The sequence below is a fragment of the Arvicola amphibius genome, chromosome 2, assembly GCF_903992535.2.
Source record: "Arvicola amphibius chromosome 2, mArvAmp1.2, whole genome shotgun sequence".
Taxonomy (NCBI): Eukaryota; Metazoa; Chordata; class Mammalia; order Rodentia; family Cricetidae; genus Arvicola; species Arvicola amphibius.
Genome location: NC_052048.2, coordinates 5,690,448 through 5,698,812, shown reverse-complemented (window position 1 = coordinate 5,698,812; position 8,365 = coordinate 5,690,448).

Below are 8,365 nucleotides of genomic sequence, written 5' to 3'. Positions count from 1 at the left end.
GGATGTAGGCTAGGTGCTGACAAGGCTCAATTGTCACCAATAATGTGGCAAGCGGAAGACAAAAGGTGTGGCATAGAGCCTTTAGGTCACTGGGGTCCCCACTCAAAGGGGATGAGGAGGCCCTGGTCTTTTCCTGTTTCCCCATGGCTCTGGATATTTCAAACCTGGATTCTTTCTCAGCACCCACATTCATGAGGACACATTCATGGGGCAGTATGACTTCCAGCCTCACGTGTGTGACACAATGCTAGGGTGTTGGAAGGTAGGCAGATGCCAGCAGCATCTGCACAAAAGGAAGTATTTACAAATCACAAAAATACATCTGATTCAACTTAAGATAACCTGGACTTCTAGTGTTAGCCTCATTTTGATGGGTGCTCCCTAAAAGATAAGAACGGCTGGCCTTCCCAAGGCAACCATGACCCTCAGTAGAGTGTCTGGAGTTTTTTTCAAGGCCCAGAAAAATGTTAATATAAGTGAAGAACTCTGAAATTGCATTTCATCTCTGAAGAAAAAAATATTACCTCAACAGCCTAGCTTGGTGGCACACATGTAGACCCAGTACTTCAGAAGGAAGGCAAGCATATCAGAAGGCCAAAGACCACCTCAGCCATACAACATGTTCACGTGTTCAAATCCATACTGAGCTACATGAAACATGGTCTTAAGGAACAATCAAAGGAAAAAAGATGTTATTTGTCTGGTTAAGCCATCTGCTCTACCAGTAATTATCATGTATTTATTAATAATAGTAAGTATGGAAAAATTTAGTTGCGAAAGCTATAGATTGTTCCTCAAAGACAATTGTACCCAGGCCTTGGCCACCAGCCTGGCACTATAGGGTAAGATTAGAAAATGTAAGAGCTAGGACTTAGGAGGAGGACATAGCTGAGTGGGACTGATGTGGGTTGAGGATTGTGGTCTCTTTCTCTTCTGTTTCTGCTATCCAGACATGAGATGAACAGCTGTGCACACCACACACCCCAACCATGATGTTCTATCTCACCCTAAACTCAAAGCAACAAGACCAGGGACCATGGTTGACACCAGAGCTGTCAACCAAGCGCACCCTCCCCCTTCATCAGCTGGTGGTATGGTGTGTGTTGCAGTAAGATCGAGCAACTACAAGCCTGGGCGTCCAGCTGACCCTTGACAGTAACCGGTGTTTGAAGCAAATTTTGTTCATGGAATCAAGAAATGTAGTATAAATCTACAAGAAAGTGTAAAAACCTGCTACATCTAAAATGCAAACAAAGGGCAGAAGTAAAATTTTTAAAAAGCACACATTTCATCAGCTAAATAAATAGTATGAGGATGGAGGAGAACACACAGTGTAGTCATTTTGGACTGGCAACTGCCAAGAAGACTAATGGAAATATAAACTTGAGACACTAATTGTCAAAGTGTTTGTAGAAATAAACAAAAGAGAGAAACAAACCCGAAATTAACTGTGGTACAATTTTTTCTTGTGCTTATTCTGTCTGAGAAAAAAAAAGGCATTTAATAACACACTGTCTTGAAAATATGCATCACTTATGTTATATGTAGAATTATAGATATAGATATAGAATATTCAACATCATGCAGTCCATTAAACAAAAGGCAGGTCAAATGATCTATAAAAAAGAATTAAGGAAGGTTTGCAATGCAAATGACAATAGCAAATTGAATGAATCATGTGATAATTACATTTGAATAGGCAGAGAAAGGGACCCAATCTTTGCGTCATATTGTACTCAGTCAGTCATTGGTCACATGAAATCTAATCCAGAAGACTGGGCACGGTGGTCACACCAGTGATGCCAGCATCCTGGAATCAGAGGCAAGGAGATCACTGCATGTTTAAGTTTATCACAGTCTTGTCTACATGATGAGTTTCAGGTCAGCCAAGACTGTGCAGTGGGATGGTGTCTTAGCAAGGAAAGGAGAGGGGGGTGAAGGAGAAGGGAATGGGGAGGGGAGGGAAGGGAAGAAGACGGACCAGAGAGGGAAAGAGGGAAAAGGGGAGGGGAAGGGAAAAATAAATCTAATTCATGTACCAGAATGCTCATGAAAACAGCTAAATTTATTAAAAATTTTTGATAGACTTCTCAAAATTCTGTTTATTAGTAGTTTAAAGAAAAATAGTCTTAGACTTAGGGATCAAATTCTTGAAACATTCAAGGTATTAGAGGATCTCTGAAGTGGGGGAAAGGACTCACTTTTTCTTTATATTTCAGTTGGCTTTCTATTCCATCTCCAGTCTTTCAAATCACCCTGCTTCTCTTTCTTCAAACCACAGAAATTGAATGGCTTAGCCAGGGAATGATTAGCAAATGAAATATGAATATAAAAATGTTACGACTTGAAAGACTTGGAGGGAGGGTGGCAGAAAATTAAGAATTTTCAAGTTCCCCCCTGCCAATAGTGAATATGAAGAAAAACCACAATCCCCTCAAGATTAGCATAAGCAGAAAGATGCATCCATAGTTGGCTTCCTGTGGACACAGGAGTTTTGCCTGCCCAGCATTGGGTGGCAGAGGCAGGAGGCCATTCTGGTCTACATAGCAAGTCCTAGGCCCACCTGGGCTATATAATGAGACTCTCCAGGAAAAGAAATCTTCGCCCTCTCCCCACAGAGCCAGTCGGCATCTGTCCAGTCCTCTACATCCGAACAGAGGAAGGCTTCTACAAGGGGTGTTGCCAGGTAGATCCTAAGATCTGTTATCAGTGCAGAGCGATCCCACAGCCCCAGGTACACACATTATACACAAAGAGCACACATGTGTATGTGTGTATATGCACGCATATTTTGATAAGTGCTTAACATGTTGCAGATTCCCAAGTGGATCCAGATAAAGTCTTCAATAGAACATAAACTCATCAGACAGTGTTTTAAAAAAGCAACTGCTCTTTGGATTTCAACGTCCATGAGGATCCGCCTGGTAATGGCTTAGTCTCAACCACAGCCGTGTGCCTTGGAGATGGACTCTGTATTATTGGTGACATGACTTTGAGCCATGGTAGGACTCAGATCCCTTCTTGCTTTCTTTCACATCCTAGCCCTGAGTGGAGTGATTGTGCTCCACCATTGGCTCCCGAATGCTGTCCAGAGACCCACCTGACCATGAATAAGATCCTTCAAGATGGCAAGCAAAAATAACCCTTTTATTCCTGGAAGATGTTTCAAATATGTATCACAGTGATGAAAATAGGAAAGCTCAGCAGGCCAGTGACTCACACAGGTCCCCATTGAAAACAAAGTGTGGCCAGTGAGGACCTTCAAATAGCTCACTTTGTGTCAAATATGAACAGCTTGAATATTTCCCATCAATTTGAACATGTGGAACCGACCTGACCTGATGACAGAGACACAGACTTCTAAGATCCTCTCTTGAGATTCAGCTTTTCAAAATCAAGTCAAGTATTACAATTTGGGTATGTCATAGTTTGTGCAAATTATTATTCACTTTTACTTACACAATATCTTGCCCATGCCCTCTGAGTTTATCACAGATATGTTCTAGTCCTTTCAAAGGAAATTTGTCAGCCCTAGATCTGAACAACCTGACTCTCAGGTATTTCCACCTCTGTACCGGGTATGTGTAAGCATTTGAGGCATGAAACATCACTATTAGCATAAAGGATTTACCATTGGCTTCAAGCGCTTCCTAAGTCACTCTTAGGAAGATAGCACAATAAATGAGCCCCATTGGATCCCATGGGAGAACACAGTAATGGATGGCATCCGTCTAGCTCCAGATTAAAATGAAAAGGGGGTTACTTTTACCAAGCAATTTATCTTGAAAAAATAAAAGTACTTTAACCCAGTAATTTAGCTTGAAGATACTAAAATTATAATGTTCAATGCTGGTGGGTTCATGGAAAAGGAAACTTGCTTCCACCTGTACTGTAATGGGGTTAAATGGCACAGATTAATCTGGAAAGCAATGTGGTAACAGATAACACAACCATTTGAAATATTAATCCGCTTTGACAGGGTCAGTCCACTTCTGTGAATTCAAATATAAACACACACAATCACACAGACATATACACACACAAACAGACATATACATACAAAAACACATGGACAAATGCACACACAAACATATACATGCACAAACACACATGAAAACAAACACATGGACACGCGCATATACACACACAAACACATGGACAGATGGACACATACACAGACATACACACACAAACATGCATGGAAACAAACATACACATACACAAAGATGCCTGATAAACAGCTCATGCTCCTGACCTCTCTTTGCCTCTCCTCCCAGTATGAGAATCCTTAGCCCAAGTTCTTCTGCTGCGCCAATATAACCAATCCACCCCGTAGTCTCTGCGCCTTCTCCTTTCCATTGTTACAATACTGTCTGAAGAAACCCCCATTATGACAGTCTCACTTTGGGACTGTATCTATCGCCATGAAGCCTGACACTTACAGCTTGGAGGTAAAGAGAAGAAAACACAGAACTGCGAGCAGGAAATATGTTAGGGCATACCATGTTACTCTGTATGAACAGAGATTTAACACAGGGCAATAAATCAAAAGAAAGCACTAGGAACAACTGAAGTTCTAAACTTGGTCAGAGGGACTCATGAGGCCCTAGCTGAGGAGCTGCTCACACTTTATGGCTTCTGGGGGAGTCAGTTTTCCTCAGTGTTGTAGCCATAGATGTGCTGCCACCCATTTAGGTTGTTTTTTTTTTCTTTTTAAAGACACAGAAGTAGGAGACCTTGTTAAGAAGGGCTCCAGAGTGAACAGGAGGGGAGAAGAGAAGGAGAACTTTGGAAGCGACTGTGATCCAATACAATCTTGGCATGTATGGAATTGATAAAGAAGACATTTTTAAATATTTTAAGACTTGGTTCCTACAAAGTTGACTTTAAGACAGCATGTGAATGAGCATGCTTTATAGTGAGGCCCGTGCGAGCCTCGCTTGCGTGAGCTGCTGTTGGCTGCTTGGTGGACCTGGCTCCTTGATAAGCTCTTAGTTCTGAAGTTTGTCACTTCTGAGCTCTCTGTCCAATCACATTGCTGCACATTAATTTTTTTTTAAGAAAATAAAACTCTAAACATATTCCTTCCCTGCTTGAAAACCGCCCTTACCCAATGGACTAACTGGCACAAGTCCTCCCATGACTTCCCTTCCACCTCCTCCTCCAATCACATTCTCTGTTATTTCAGGTCCTCCCATGACGTCACCCTACTGCCTCCTCCAGTGGAGTTCTCTGTTGTTTCTGACGGACTCTTCTAGTCACAGCCCCTTGTCATGTTATTTTCATCTTCTTATGCCTTAGCAGAAGTCTTTCTCTCTAGCTGAAGTGGATCCTCTTTTTGTTTCTGGCTAACAGCTTTCTAGTTGAGTTCCTATCCCAACTTACTACCTTGCAGATTTTCTCAAACCAGACAATATAGTTAATAGCACTTGTGGGCTACTTGTCCCACTGAGGTGTTTGTTTCCCTGTGTGTTTCCCTGATGAATGACAGTTTCTTGGGGTAGGGACTTTAAGTATCATGAGTCCTCACTGGGTAAGAGCTCAGCATTTCTCCATTCAATGACGAGGTGAAAAAGGAGATGTAAATGTTATGCGTTATTTTCCATGGCGATGTGTTCTGAGAAACACATCATAAGACGACTGGATTCTAGGGCCCACAAGGAGGATGCTCTCAACACACCCCAGGGGTTCAGGTCCTCATTGGGGTCAAGAAATGAAGTCAGGGTGAGGAGGCAGCTCCATGGGTAAACTGCTTGATGAGAAGCCAGAGGACTTAGCTTGGATACCCAACACCCATGCAAAAGATGGGCTCAGTGGGATGCATCTGTGACCCCGGTACTGGGGCTTGTTGGCTTGCCAGCCAGCTCAGGCAATCAGTGAACTCCAGGTACAGGTTTAGTGGGAGGCGCTTTGTCAAAAGTAAGGTGTGGACATCTGGTCTCCATATATGTGTACACGGGCACACATTTTCCTCTTTCTCTCTCCCTCCCTCCCTCTTCCCCCCATCTCTCAAAGGAGGGGATACAGTAAATACAGGATGCTGGGACCTCCAGCTCACATGGTACAGTAGACTTCTTTATATATACAACTTTTATGCACACGGGAGCTGGGATGTCGCTCAGTCGGTAAAGTGTTTGCCGCGTACACACAAAGCCTGGGGTTCCGTCCTCAGTGTGACATAATGTGGTAGCCTGAGGCACACCTGTAATCCCAGGACTCTGAAGTGGAGACAGGAGGGTCAAGAGTTCAAGGTCATCCTAAATGGCGTTCATAGACAACCTGAGCTATATGACATTCTATCTCAAAATAATAATGATAATAATAACACAATAATTAATAGAGTATGCTACTTATAAAACAGTAGTAAAATTTAAAAGCCAATGGGCACAGGGCTGATCATGCTGACCAAGCATCCCACACACTACACTTTGGCTGAGCTGCTCCAGCTTCAGTTTTGCCCACAGAGGCAGGGGAGCACCAGGAGTCACAGCCTGCACTATCACACCAGGGCCACCAAGGTACCATTAGGAGATGGGGATTCTTCAGCCAGCAAGCCCTATACACACCCACTCATGAAATCATCTCCACACACCATGCCTGTTCCTCAACAATCTGATGCCAGGCTGGAAGTGCAGCCTGGTAGTGGAGCCCTGGCCTGGCATGATGCGGTCCCTTAGATTCAGTACTCAGGAGGAAGAAGTGGGGAGGTGGACCCTGCTAACTTAGGTAATGCCTGGTTATTTTTGTCAGGCAGTTCTTTAGTTTGGCTCCAGCGTCGCAATAGACCACACTGGTCTTGAATTTGCTATGTAGCTGAGGAAGACCTTAAACTCTGATCCTTTGGCCTTCACTTCCCAAGTGCTGAGATCACAGGCGTAGACTCCATGCCTGGCTCCATTAGTGGGACTTTTAAAAAGATTCATTGGTTTTATTATTTCATGAGTACAACTGTTTAGCCTGTATATATGTGTATACATCACATCCATGCTTGGTACCTCTGGTATTCAGAAGAGGGTGTCTGATCCCCCGGGACTAGAGTTACAGATGGCACTGAGCTCCAAATGGGTGCTGAGAATTTAACTAGGACCCTCTGCAAGAGTTCCAAGTCCTCTTAAGCACGGAAGCATCTCTTTAGTTTCGTAGCCGGATTTTTCAGCCCTATTTTTCAGTCCTTATGTAAAAGTATTTGTAGATGGCTGTATTTGATTTATAATAAGACATTTGATTTATAATATTTTTGTTACTGGCTCCAATTTTCATTAGCTCTCCCACTCAGCCTCTTAAAACCCACACACCTGCACCCCGCTTATTCACAGGCCCGGCAGTGGACTTTGCTTGAAATCATGTACACCATTAGCTAGATTTCCCTAATGCCCTTTCATTAAAGTGAACTTTTAAAGAAACATTTCTCACTAGAGGTATAACTGAGCATATGAGCATCCATTAGAATAATCTTACCGTGGACATATCTGATGGCATATACATCAGATCTAACTAAAAAGATGATAAAGAAAAAATTACCACCTGGAAAAAGGTGGTGACGAATATTTCCAGACTCTGATTCTGCGTCAGGCTTGGTTTTTTAAGTCACTGTGGTCAGTCTCATCTCCCACTCAGGAGGCAATAAAACTGGGTTAGGAAAGGGAAATATTCACAACAACCTGAGAGTTTCAAACAGTATCTCTGGTGAAGTTCAACACGGTTCACCCTTTTCCAGGGAAGCCATTACTTATTCCCATTATGCTGCAAGTCCCTTGAAGGGACTTCAAGCAAACAGTTTATCTTTATTCTTTTGTATGTTTTCACCATGTTGCTCTATTATGCTCTGTTTAGATATGCCTCTTGTGAAGGAGACCACACACAGTCTAGTTAGACAGAGATACAGGTCAAGGGACCCTCAAAGTGAAACTCCAGGCCACGGAAGGGTATCAGTGCACACCGTACCATTTTAACAGCTAAGAAAACTCTGCAATCCAGCCTGATCTGTTTAGTGAGTTCAGGTATGAAGTGTTCTTCCTGTCAAGAGGATGATGCCAGCTTGGACCACAGGCTCTGCAGGATTGTGATGCTCGGGTCACACTGGAGTGGCACATGTTCATGTTTGTGTGAGAGCTACTTCTGAGTGGACTATGATTTGAAAGAGTGACACTCTCCCTGCTCCACAAGGGCCAGAATCTCTGCTCTGTGACTTCAAGGTTGTGTGACCATCTGAAGTCATTCAGCCTCCTTGAGTCCTAAAGCAGATGGAACTGGGCATGAAAGGGGGTGCATGTCTTTAATCCCAAAACTCAGAAGGCAGAGGCAGGTGGATCTCTGAGTTCAAAACTAACCTGATCTACAGAGCAAGTTCCAGGAAAGCCAGGGC